The sequence below is a fragment of the Sturnira hondurensis genome, unplaced genomic scaffold (genome assembly GCF_014824575.4).
Source record: "Sturnira hondurensis isolate 20B ecotype Veracruz unplaced genomic scaffold, ASM1482457v3 Scaffold0000880, whole genome shotgun sequence".
In the NCBI taxonomy this organism is placed as follows: domain Eukaryota; kingdom Metazoa; phylum Chordata; class Mammalia; order Chiroptera; family Phyllostomidae; genus Sturnira; species Sturnira hondurensis.
In genome coordinates, this window is record NW_028073511.1 from 12,512,251 (window position 1) to 12,526,180 (window position 13,930).

At 44.3% G+C, this 13,930-nt stretch overlaps 1 long non-coding RNA gene across 2 annotated transcripts; it reads right to left on the reverse strand.

Annotated features, from left to right (window-relative positions):
* Positions 1-1,681: 1,681 nt before the first annotated feature.
* On the reverse strand, positions 1,682-10,411 carry LOC118993702 (uncharacterized). Of its 2 annotated transcripts, none has more exons than XR_005067922.1 (3): positions 10,158-10,411; positions 8,571-8,667; positions 1,682-1,856 (listed from the first exon to the last, which is right to left on the reverse strand). It is a non-coding gene; the product is annotated as an uncharacterized LOC118993702 (long non-coding RNA). The 2 variants fall into 2 exon arrangements; XR_005067921.1 differs by lacking the exon at positions 10,158-10,411 and adding an exon at positions 9,238-9,319.
* Positions 10,412-13,930: the final 3,519 nt, after the last annotated feature.

Sequence of the window (13,930 nt, forward strand, 5' to 3'; positions counted from 1 at the left end):
TGATTATACCATTACAGTTGTTCTATTCCCCACTTCATTCCCTTCCATTCTGAACACCCCTCCCCCACCATTCTCCCCCCTTTAGTTTATGACCACGTGTCTCAAGTTCTTTAGATTCTATATTTCCCCCACTATTCTCACCCTCCCCCCTATCTATTTTCTACCTACCATCTATGCTACTTATTTTCTGTATCTTCTCCCCACCTCTCCTCCTCCCACTCCCGTTGCTAACCCTCCATGTGTTCTTCACTTCTATGGTTCCACTCCTGATCTAGCTGTCCTCTTGGTTTGCTTTTGTTTTAGGTGTGGTTGTTAGTAACTGTGAGTTTGCTGTCCTTTCACTGTTCATATTTTTCATCTTCTTTTTCTTAGATAAGTCCCTTTAGCATTTCATATAATAAGGGCTTGGTGATGATGAACTCCTTGAACTTGACCTATCTGAGAAGCACTTTATCTGTCCTTCCATTCTAAATGAAAGCTTTGCTGGATAAAGCAATCTTGGCTGTAGGTCTTTGGATTTCATGACTTGGAATACTTCCTTCCAGCTTCTTCTTGCCTGTAAGGTCTCTTTCGAGAAATCTGCTGACAGTCTGATGGAAACTTCTTTGTAGGTGACTGTCCCCTTATCTCTTGCTGCTTCTAGAATTCTCTCCTTCATTTTAATTTTGGCTAATGTAATTCTGATGTGCCTTGGTGTATTCCTTCTTGGGTCCAACTTCTTTGGGACTCTCTGAGCTTCCTGGATTTCCTGGAAGTCTATTTCCTTTACCAGATTGGGGAAGTTCTCCTTTATTATTTGTTCAAATATGTTTTCCACTCATGGCTGTTTCTTTTCCTCTTCTGGTACCCCTACAATTCGGATGTTGGAATGTTTAAAGGTGTCCTGGAAGTTCCTAAGCCTCTCCTCATTTTTTTGAATTCTTGTAACTTCACTTTTTTCTTTTTGGTCATTTCTTCCTTCCTTCTGGTTCACCTCCTTGATTTGAGTCCCAGTTTCCTTTCCATCACTATTGGTTTCCCGTGCATTTCCTTTCATTTCAATTAGTTTAGCCTTCATATGTTCCTCTAATTTGTGGCTAAAATTAACCAGTTCTGTGAGCATCCTGATCACCAGTGTCTTGAATTGTGCATCTGAGAGGTTGGCTATTTCCTGGTCACTTAGAATTATTGGCTCTGGGGCTTTGAGTTCTTCTTGAGCCATATTTTGGACTGTTTGTGCCTGTTATGTATGAGGAGCAGACCCCTAGGTGTTCACCAGGGCCGGGCCACTCAGTCGCTGGGTTGTGATGCTGTGTGTGGGGGCGGGGTCAGAGAAAAGCAATGGCGGCCACTGGGGCCTGCACAGTCCATCCCACTGCGCGCAAATGTGCGACTCAGCCCACTGCTGCTGAGTTTGCCGCTGGAGCCCGCGTGGTCCGTCCCACTGCTCACTCTTCTGCTGGTTTATCTGCGCATGAATGTGTGACCACAGCTAGCCCGCTGCCCCACGCCCTCACTGGGTCTACCCGACGTGGGGCTGCCTGGGCGCCTGGGGTCGGGGCATCTTTCTTGCCTGTCCCCGCTCCACTGCTGGCTCCGCCCCTCTTACTGGTCTGGTTGAAGGGTTGGCTGTTGTCGGACTTCTGTATAGTTCAATTTTCTGTTCTTTGGCTGCGTCTTTGTTCTCCAAACCTGTGTTGTATTCCAACTTGGTTGTGAGAGAAGGCACAGTGTTTCCACCTACGTCTCCATCTGGGTGGAAGTCTCCCCTTCTTAAGGAATTAATTCTGCCTTCTGTTGCTATCTTGCCTGATCTCCTCGCTGCTTTTTTGCCTGTTCCACTCAGTTTTGAATGATCTTTATCTTCAGGTTCTGGGCTGCAAAGGTAAATGTAAACAACATTGGCATGTTTTGTCTCCTAATTCCTCTGTGTCCTTTATTCACTTGGTTGTGGCCCTTCCCATCAGGTGTCCAGTACTCGCACGGCTTTCTTTATTAAAAAGGAAAAATTCCTTTATACAGAGGTACAAACAACTGGACTGGGGATTATCTGGGTTGGAACAGCAAGGCCCCCAGTTTAGTGTATAGGTTGGAGACCTGGTCAGGAGTTCGAGATAGAGTGGGCTACCCAACCCCCCAGAACTTTCCAGGGAATCCTCATAGCCAAGAGTCACCCAGATATGACTCGTTCTTAGGTCACTGAAGGCTACTGACAGAAATGAGTCTCTCGATCTAATTGAGGATGTTCAATTGGGGCTATTGGAGAACTTTGTTCCTGGGATGTGAGAAATTACAGGGTGGGGAGGGGGTGTCCCACTTACTTTGTGATCTGAGAGTAAATGTGATTAAACTAAAAAAAGACTCTAGAAAGGGTAAGTTATAGGCAAACATAAATGTTACCAGTTTACCTCTCGAGTATTTATCAACCTAAACTTACTTATCTTGAGAGGCTTTATACATACATACCTGTATTTTTCGGACTATAAGATACACCTTTTCCCCCTTCCCCCCAAATTTGGGAGGAAAATTCAGTGGTGACCCTGCTCCTGCCTCCGTGACCCCGATCCACTGCCACCCCTCACCCCTCACAGTGAGCCAGGTAAGCTACATTTGGATAAGATCCACCCTCCTTTTCCTCCCAAATTTTGGGGGAAGGAATGTGCGTCTTATAGCCTGAAAAATACATACATTAACATAGTGGTAAAGCGTATAGACTTTGGCATCAGATCTGGATTCAAATTCCAGCTGTACTCATTGTGTCATCTTGGGAGAGCTACTTAACTTTTCTAGGTCTCAGTTCCTTTATTAACAAGATGGAGATGATGATGACAATTGTTCTTCCAAACTGAGTTATTGTGAGGACTGAATGAGCTCATGCAATTAAGGTGGTAGAACCCTGCATTACTTAGTAAGTGCTCCATAAGTGTCAGTTAAAATCTTGGGAATGTGAAAGCTCATCAGTATTTTTTTTACAATAGGTTTATTTAGGTCTAATTTATGTATAATAAAATTCAACCCTTTTGGTATACATTTCTACAAGTTTTAACACACACATATGATCATGTCACCACCACCACAATTAGGATGCAGAATAGTTCCATCACCCACAAAAAGTTCCTCATGCCCCTTTATAGCCAACCCTCTCCCCACCCAGAAAACTAGCCACCAGTCTGTTTCTGACTCGTTTCACCTTTCCCTAAATGACATATACATGGAACCACACAGTACATAGCAGAGAGCTCATTGTTTTCAAAGGCTGACGTATATTTGGCACCCAATAAATTTCTAAACATATTTAAAGAATCAAGTTACAGTTTTCATTTCAAATCAGATGCAATATTTCCTGTTGACTTATAGAACATGTGTCCTATTTTTAAAATATTTTGTTTATTAACTTTTAGAGAGAAGAGAGGGAGAAGAGAGGGAGAGAAACATCAATGTGTGGTTGCCTCTCACACACCCCCTACTGAGTACCTGGCCTGCAACCTAGGCATGTGACCCGACTGGGAATTGAACCAGCAGCCCTTTGGTTCACAGGCCTGTGCTCAATCCACTGAGCTACACCAGCTGGGAGATGTGTACTATTTTTGAAATGCCTCCTGAATGAATTACTTCCCTTATGGGTAGTAGCTATTAATAGCTCATATGCTATGTGTCATTTCATTAAGTCTCAACTTTCAGGCTGGAGTTGGCAAGGAGAAGAATACGACACAGAGGACCTCTCAAGTATTTAAGAAGTGTAAAGAAAAGGAAGTTCCCATTCTTACCAGAATGGATAGTGGAAAGAGGAGATGAGAGTAAAGTGAGGCAGGAAGTTAATTATATGGTTCTCCATCTCTCCATTCTTAGAGAAGAAAGTCAGTGGAGTTGTGGAAAGAAAAGCCCAGCGTGGGGACATTTTGTTTGTTTGTTTGCTTTTTTGTTTTTTCAATTCATTGCTTAGACTCTGGGATCAGACTGCCTTGCAGCCTGCCCTGCACCAAACCCGGGAGATGACCAGCCAAATAAACTTGGTGGATCCGTGACTGTCTCATTTCCTGTTTTGTATGGAGGAGCCCCTGCGGTCCCTTCATACAGTGAGAGGAGAGAGCTAAGTGTAGAATGGCCCACTGCGACAAGGGGAGATGGCCCTACAGCAGCAGAGAGCATGGGCTGCTTATCTAGACCAGGAGACATGACTTAGTGTGATTTGACATGAGTGAGAAGCTGGGGTATGCAGGCAGCTAGGAATTGCCCCAAAATCCTGGCCAAAATGCCAGATGTCGAAACAGTCAATTTACCTGTATGCAAAGGTTAGCATATAACAGGGAATATCGGGGACCCAAAAATGGGAAAGCTCCTCCCACCAACAAGGCTGGGGGAAGAGGAAGTAGAGCAGGGCCCTTTGAGAGTTACTTTGCATATCTAAAGACCTTGGCCAGTGTCTCAGTAATGTTAAGGAGCTGTGCCTGCTGGGCTTGGAGCTAGGGAGATGGGCATGACTCTAACTCGTGATATAGCCAGAGGGACTTGCTGTGCTTTTGAGAGAGGCTTGGAGGTGGGTCCTAGGTTACAGGGCCACACTTGCCCAGACTAACAATGGTAGCACAAAAGTGACCAGACTACTGGCAGGTGTAAACTACAGTGGGAGGAGCTGGAAATGAGATTACAGAGGAAGATCTGCACTGGAAGATCCAACCCAGGCATGGGGGTCTCTCTCAGGCTCTCTCTTAGCCGTTTGGGAGCTCTGGACCAAATGGGAAGCAGAGTAGGAGAGACTTGAGAGGGTCTCTCTCTTGCTCACTTGACCATGCAGCTTAGATAGGAGTGAAAAGTAGGATGTAGCTGCTGTGCAGGGGTCTTGGCCACATGGTTTGAAAGGATGCAGAAGGATCTCCCCTGGCCCACGATGAGGACACGGTTTTGGACTAAGAGCAGGAGCCTAGCTAGCCAAGCACGGGTGACTGAAAGAAGCCATAATACAGACAGGAATCTGCCCAGCTAAACTATAAACTTCAATTTCTCTTCCTGAGAGATGGTCCCTCTGACTGGTCTGGTTTGGCAAGGGCAGGCAGGATTGTGTGTTTCTGGGTGCTTTTTTTTCTAAAGCGAGTGGGATTTAATGGCAGAATCCCACCATTATTCTAACCCTGGATAACTTTTGAATAAAAAATTCCTTTTTTTAATAAGACTCTGGCATTGGCACTCACAGTTCTCATTGGTGGCGGGCAATAGAACCCAGAGCAACAGAACCAAGCGGTTCTGTTACAAGCCGGGAGGACAGTGGGCAAGAGTGGAGGCTGGAACATCGGGTGACATTTCTTGGATTCTAGAGCCCCTCTATTCTAGTCCCACGATGACTCAGTTGACACACTCTTCCCTGCAGTCTCATCTTGTGGAGGCAAAGATAGTGCAGTGACACAGAAAATCTTAAAGACCAAGCTCAAGTACTGTTTGAACTGTACCAGCAGACTAAGAGGACTTGGGGAGCAAGGGTTTGTGGGTAAGTCAAAGCTGTTTCCTCAGCCCACCTGAGCACAGTTTGTGAAACTTTCCAGGCTCAGTTCACTCCCATTACTGCTTTAACTTAATTTCCAATGAATAAATTATTACCTCTTGACAGTGGCCCCTAACACAGCAGCTATAAGAATCTTGATTTTGTAACTTCTTCATTAGCTGGACATTTTAAGGAATAGTGCAATGCATCCCTCTGCAAATAATGATGTTTAAACATTTGTAACTCATACAGAGATATAATGTACAGTATGGGGAATAGAGTCAGTACTATTGTAATAACTATGTGTGGTGCCAGGTGGGTACTGGACTTACTGGGTTAAGCACTTCCGAAGTTATGTTAATGTATAACCACTTTTATAAAAGTTTGTAACTCAAATAGGCATTCACTTAAAGTTCACTTAAGTTCATTCACTTGGTGCAGTTATCTTTAATGAACTTAAAGATAACTCACCTTTAAGTTTAGGATTTCACCATTCATACTTCTTCAAATGGGCCTCTCTCTTTCTTTTTAGATACACAGAAAGGTACATCATGCCATTAAATGCATGATTTTCCACAGAGCAAACATGGGCTCTGTGTAATGAGCAATTTGAATGGGATTTGGCAGCTAAGAGAAGATTAATAGAATGATTATAAATAACAGGAAGAACAAATGACCTTTATTTGAGAACAAATAATCTTTAAATGTTAGGGCAGTTACAGGGCCACAGTGCTAGTAACCACTAGTTCCTTATTGAAGCTTAACCCAGGGGAATCTTCATGACCAATTATATTTCCCATGTGTAACTGGGCAGAAAAAATATGTAAGATTTAGGAAGGAAGGACCTCCATTAAAATTAGACCTCCATTAAAATTGGATGCTGGGGCACAAATGCTCTCTGATGTATTCTATTACTTTTTGCACCCTTTTATCATTTGAAAGCAAGAAAATCAATCTAGGGAAAAGGTGAGTTAGCATTTTGAAATGAGTTGGGAAATTATAAATTATGAGTGCTATTAGTAAGCCTGGTATTTATAGCTCTATCAATATTTTATATTATTTCCAATGGATTATAGACATAACTAAAGCCCACCAACCCATTTCAACTCATTAAAGCTTATGTCCATTTTCACAGTCACCTGAGACTCTAATTGCAGCCAAATAGACAGGAGACAGACACACTGGGAGGGTTCTTGGGTCAAGATTGAAAATGCAGCCATTTAAAATAAAGACCTCCCAAGCCAGACCATACACTTTGACATCAATTGGATTCAAATGGCATCACTGAATATATATTTTAGTATTTATCTACAAACACACAAATTCTCATGGGTGTTATCAGATAGTGCCTGGGTATGCAAAATGATCTGGGAAATTTCCACGGATCTGGGAAAGTTCTGATTCTGAAAACTCTGGAAGAGTTTCCCCCCAATTCCCACCTTCAGATTCTGTATCTGGGAGAAACATAACCAAACAGGAAGCATTAACAATTGTCTTTGTCTTAGTCCCTTAGTCCACTTTCCCCAAAACCTACCACCTTGGTGAGGTTTTCGGTTTCATTCATTCATTCATTCATTCATTGGACTAACTAGTTATTCACTGCTGTGTTACAAATTATCCCCAAGGCTTAGTGGTTTAAAACTACACATATTTATTATCCTAGTTTCTGAGAGTCAAGAGTCTGGCCTCGGCTCAGCTGGGTTCTCACAAGGTTGGTTCCAAAGTGATGGGTCTCATCTCATGGAGAGGAAACATCCATTCCCAAGCTCACGTGCTTGTTGGTAAGATTCAGTTCCTTGCAGGCTGTTGGACTTAGGGCCTCAGAGACTTTGTGGCCTCTCAATTATCTGCTGCATGAACTTTTCTAACATGGCAGCTTGCTTCATCAAAGCATGTAGGCAGAAAAGTTAACTAACAAGATGAAAGTTACCATCTTTTGCAGCCTAAAAATGGAAGGGACATACCCTCAATATCACGGTATTCTAAGGTTTAAAAGAGAATGACCATAGGTAAATAGACTATACAAAGCTATGAATACTAGGGGGGCATAACTGGGGGTCACCTTAGAGGTTGCCAATCACATTTGTCAAGAATTTATAGACCACCCCCTAGCTTCCTGTCGCTGTACTGGGTGCTGGGAATACAGCAATAAACATTCTGCTCTCGTCGGAACTCAGCATATCTGGGAGAAAGGGAGCAGGCATTAAATAGATGGTTGCAGTTGTGATAAGCACACTAAATTAGAAACACAGGGACTGCAGGAGCCATCCTGGTCAAGGCTGAGGGAGGCAGGATGTCAGGCAGGGACATTCCAATGGAGACTTGTAGAAAGACTGGCCCAGGAAGAAGCTTCCCAGGCAGAGGAAAGGGCCTGTGCAAACATCTTGAGACAGGAAAGATTGGGTTGCAATTGAGGGAAGAATAGTCGGAGGGAAGCATGAGAGACTGGGAAGAGCAAGAGGATGAAGCAGGGCCTTGTCTGCTATATTAAGGAACTTAATCCAGAGCCAAAGACCAAAGGGATGCCCTTGAGAAGTGACTTGGGACATCCCTTAGTCCACCTTTTTCCTTCTCCTGCAACCTTCTCTCTACTGGCCTGCAGTGAGTCTCGAGGCTATGACTCTGCCGAACGCCCCCGAGTGGCCTGCCCCTCTATTCTGTAACGGTATCGGTATCGTGCTAGTATCGGACCATGGAGTAACCTAGGCTCCTCCTCCTTCCACCTGCAGGATTTTCTAGCCATTTTCAAACTGTTTTCAAAAAGTTAGATGTAGACTCTTACTATATAAAACAGACAAAATCAGAACCACTTAGATGGAAGACAGTTACCAGAGAAGAAGGAACAACTGGGAGAACCCTCCCCCACCTTCCCATGGGGGTCCCAAGACACCTCTCTGGAGCTCTAGGACCCTGCAAATCTCAGTTCCAGAAACATGTCCCTAGGCCACAAACTTTGCCAACTGCTATTCACAAGGACTCATTCTTTCAGTAAACTTTTACCGACTCCTTACGATGAATCAGGCATGAAGTAGGTACTCGGTGATTAAGACATGAACAGAAGTGATTAAGACTTGAACTCCCCATGTCAGGCGGGACTCATGGATGAATGACTCACCTCACCGCCATCTTATGTACCGTTCTGGAGGGCTGGGCAGGACACTGTGGTGGCTCAGAGGGGATGAAGGCCGGGAAGACTTCAAGGGGAGCAGAAGCTGGAGTGAAAAGAAATTTGCAGATGAACAAGGCTCCTGGCAGTACCTGTCTCTAAGGGGCTGCCCTTGCACCCACGTGCAGTCCCTCCCCTCACTCTGCCCATCTCAGACAACACTGTCCAGACCGGACGCCCTCTCTCCTCAGGCCAGGACAACTGCCCTAGGCTTTCACCAGGAAGGCCTTGACTGGTCTCCCAGGCCCTCTAACAACCACTGTTAGAAAACTTGTATTAGATTTTAATTGCTCATGGTTTTTGGACTGGAATAGAAGATGAGCAAGCTTATACAGTTCTAGACCCCGAGTTGTCTTTCCTTGCTCAGGAAGGAAGGACTGAGCAGAGCCTTTCCTCCTTACCAGGGCTCTGCAGCAGCCTTTGGCCTGGGGTCACCCACCAAGTCAGGTATGTTCTGTTGGCCTCTGGGAGTCCCCCTGATGCGCTTGCCAATCCAGAACTCTAGGGTGGGCTGGCTTCCATTGCTGGTTAATAAGCCAGGGATTTGACTAATCATGCATAATGATTAGGTGTAAAGCTCACACCAATTCTAAAAGAGTCAATTCGGTGACTTTACCGTATTCCAACAGCAAAGGGTGCAATAGCAGGCTGTGGCTACCCAATGTCAGAACAACTGGCCATTCAGAGGAAAAGGCTTTAAGACCGGATGTTGGGTTGTGCAAGCCTGGCAGTCTGTTTCTTTGTTTTATCTCCCAGTGACTCATTCAACATCTTTTAGCTCAGCCTCAGGCCAGGTTTAGATAATAACAGCAAATAGTCCAGCTCAACTTTCCTTCTCCTCCCTAAGATCTTCCCTCCAAAAAAAAAAAAAAACCCCGTCAGCTCTGTCTCTGTCCTACAAACTCTGATCACCTCTTGATTTTCCACACATTGTCAACTACAGTTACAGAACAGAGGTCCAAGGGGGGCAACATTTGGCCCACCCAGGGATGCCAAAAACTGGTACAGAACAACAGCACCCCCCCCTCCCGGACGGTATGCTAATACCGTCTGGATCACCTACTGGGCTCATCTGTCTGCCGCCAGAGGAAAGACGTCTCTCCATGCCAGAGATTTGTGAAAAGGAAAGGAAAGGAAAGGTTTATTTAAAGCTATACAGACTTAAAGTAGTGACCGATGCCCCCCATTAAAATATCAAAGTCCTTTAAGATATCCACCTACACACACAGTGCTCCCTTCTCCCCTGCCCTAATTCGGGGTACCCTAACTCAGGAAAGGAGCACACATCTGTGTTTCCAGGCCACTGGCACCATTAGCTGCATCGGTGTCCAGGCAGGATCTCCAATTAATCCGAAGTCATGTGGCACTTTCTCACAGTCCACTGGCAAGAGTTCTTTGTACCCATTTTTCCAGGCAAAGTCTCTCCTGCTTCCCAGGCCATGTGGCCAAGGGGAGCACCCCAAAGCCACATAGTCCTCTTCTACCAAAGCTGCAGGGGTCTGCACTCCACCAAAAGCATGTGGCTTTCTTCTTCACCTGGCCAAGACGGGGTCCTCACTCTGCCAAAACCATGTGGTTATCCTTCACATGTCTGCAGGGGTTCCCACTCTACCAGAAGCGCGTGGCATTCTCTCTGCACTGCCACAGCCGTGTGGTTCCCTCTCCTTCTCCCATGGCTGTGGGGGGCCCTACTCTGCCAGAAGCCGAGTGGTTCTCCTCCAGTGGCTGCCATGTCTGGGTTTTAAATCCCTGCACCAGTCTTCCTCTGTACCCCCATTTCCGACTCCTCCCACAATCAGTTACACCTGCCAACATTCTTGCATTATTTCAAGTTTACTGGGCTGCTGTCATGAGTCTGGGCAGGTGTGGCCCCATGTCATGGAGCCAATCGTCTCCAAGCTCTCATGCAGGCGCTATAACTCAGGGAACCTGCCTCTAGTTAAGTCTTGGGTGGAAGTCACTTCCAATCCCCCTGGCTCAGAGCATAGCCACAGCTATTTAACATGTCTTTGAAATCAGTTAAAGGTTGTAGATATGTTAAATGACCATGCCAGAGGATAGCTGTGAAACTGTTGCTATGCAAAACAGCTCTCAATGCCTCCCCCCTCCCATTTGTCCTTTCCTCAACTCACACTAGTGGCAGGGAAAGGGTGAAGACGTCTTAATATTTCCTGGACACCTTGTGTTCTGGACCCCATTCCAAATCCCTTTTCGGGCCCCCCTCTTGGCTGCACCCTTTTATACTACCAGCATAGTGTCTTGGGACACCTACACCTCTTACAATGTTTCAGGAAAATTTTATCCTGTCTGTCTTCTCGGTGTTGCACTTTGTCTGCCAGAGCAAGGCGTAAGCACCTTTCACCCTCAGGGAATGCTTTACCCTTGTTGGTACTCATGGTCCTCTCCCACTTCCGGTCAAATCAGCACAGTGTTGCACTAGTAGGCACTCTATAAATACTTGTGTGTGAGTGAATAACCATGGCCTGCCCCACGTAATGTACAGCCAGTCTTGTTGACATGAGGGTGACCTAGCCAGGGCATCTGTGGAGGAAAGAAGTTCCCAAGGCAGTCTGGGTGGGCTGCATATGGTTCCCAGGTGGCAGGCAATGTCCACAGACCCCAGGCCAAGTACATGTGAAAGTAAACATCTTTATGCTTGGGGGAAAAGTCCCTGATTAAGCCTGAATACAGGGTGATTACCATTTACTTAACCCCAGCTTGGACTACTTATCAGCAGTCTTCACTTGCACCTTTTCCTTTAGTTGTCAGTTAACCATTTTTACATTTTATTTCTTTAAAATAAAGAAATTAAATGCCCCAACAGGGCATTAGCAGAAAACAACCAACCTGAGGATTCTATGGGTTGGCCAAAAAGTCCATTCAGTTTTTTCTGTAAAATAAGACGCATTTTTTATTTTCACCAATAACTTTATTGATTTGGATATTTTGAGTGTGTTGGCTATCTCCTATCTCCTGCTATTGGCTTCTAGTGGGTAGAGGCCAGGGGTGCTGCTGAACATCTTCCAATGAGGAAGACAGCCCCACAGCACAGAATCTTTGGCTCAAATGTCAATAGTAACTAAGAAACCACAAAACACTCTTGACACATTCAATCAGTCACGTACTTTCTCCATACACTGCACAAATCTTTTTTTGCATTTCAGTTTCATTTTCACCTTTTTTCAAATAAAAAAGTATAATATGCCAAAAATGTTGTATATTTTCTTCCATATGATTTTCATTTGTACAGCCATTTTGGCTGCACAAAATTCACCAATTTTGATAAGTTTTTTAAGTGCATGCTGATATGACAGCTGTCACAATACAATCTAACAAAATTGTTTCAAAGTTAAAGACCGCTAAGTGCTATTAGAGCCATTGTACGGAAAAAACTAAGTGAATGTTTTGGCCAGCCCATTATTTAGAGCAGCATAGTTTTCATTTCTTTTCATCTATCGCCATCTACCCAGACTGTAGGTGATCAGTTTCACCTCCTCCCACCTAAATGAGAAGTTAGAGAGTGGATACACAGAGTGCCATGATGCTCTTATTGACAGACAGGATTTGCTCTTTAGTGCAAGCAGACAGTGCATGTTCTTATGGGGGGGCTGGGCTCCTGTTCTTAGACATTCCCTCCTGGCTTTATGACTCTGACTGACTCATTAAACCATCCAGCAACTTTCTTCCTACCATTAAAGACAGGAAGGAGACCAGGGATGTTATGAATTGTTTCTCAGGCTTAAGAATATTTGAGGACGAACTGCTTTTTGTTTATTCCTTCTAGGAAAAAGTATGGATTCCTGGCCTCAGCTTTTCCATAAACTGAATCCTCTTTCTGGCTTCCCTGTTTCTAGCAATGGCACCACTTTCTACCTGGCACCTTTCAGAGGCAACCAGTCAAGTCTTACCAAGTCTTCCTTTCCCAAGCCTATGCATCTGTCCTTTTGTTTACTCCATTCATTCACTTGGTGACTGTTACTGAGCATCATTGAAACCCAAGCCATTATATTGGTTGCAATGGATAGAAGTAAGATAAGGCTAAGAAATGTATAGAAATAAGAAATAAGCCCTGGCTGGTGTGGCTCAGTGGACTGAATGCCGGCCTGTGAGCCAAAAGATCACCAGTTTGATTCCTGGCCAGGGCACATGCCTGGGTTGCGGGCCAGTACCCCGTTGCAGGTGTGTGAGAGGGGACCGAGTGTTGTTTCTTTCCCTCTCTTCCTCCCTCCATCCCTCTGAAAACAGATAAATAAAATCTTTATAAAAAGGAAATAAGATAGTTCTCACCACTAAGAAAGTTAAAAACCTTCTAAAGAGTCACAATGATCAACTATTTGTCAGCTTTTTCTCTCATATGTGACAAATTGAAGTTTGAAATCTAATCTCCAATTTGCAATCTCTTATTCATTCTCTCTATCAGACACTCCAATGTCAAATTAACATTCCTAAATACGTTAACATGTCATCTTATGGAGCTAAAACTTTGAATAGCTCCTCACTGCTCACAGGATAAAGATCAAACTCTTAATTTAACTCTTAAATTCAAGAGCTTCTAAAATCTTGAATGGACTTATTTCCTGATCTCATTTCCCACAACTCGTCATAAATTTTCTGCTTGGAAAAATTGGATTGGTTAGATTATATACTGAGAGTATACATCCTTTCCCCACCCCAGTCTCTTTATTGACATGTTCAAGAATGGATTGGATGTCTTCCATGTGGCCATGCTGTGATTAGAGATGGTAAACGAAGTTTCTGCACTCAGAGAGCTTATTGTTCACTCAAGGATACAGACACATGAAATGACCATGGCAATGACAGAAGGAGCAGTGGATGCAATGGGAGCACGTTGAACCACACTGAACCCAGCCTTGGAGAGGCAAAGAATATTACTCAGAGAAAAAGACACCCAAAGAGAGTAGAAATTAGGCAATAAGTACCAGACAGAAAATGCAGTGTATTCAGTGGCCTGGTGCTAGGAATGTATTGTGTTTGAGTAACTGAGAATCTGAATCAGAATGGAACATGAAATACAAATAAATGTATGTGTGTAAGAAGCCCAGATCTTCATAAACCAGGCTAACAGTTTAGGCTGGACAGGTTGGAAGCAGCTCAGTGTCAGGACTAGATTTGTCAGTCATCTAGAGAATGCCATACACCCGCAACAGGAATGGAGCGTTGGAGAGCATTAGGAAGTAATGTCTTTTCTTTCCAGGATTATTGTTAAAGATCTTGTTAAGATGTCTGTCTGGTCAGTTTTCCTTCATTTGTTCTGAAAGTATGAGAAATCCCAACCATGCCATTTTTTG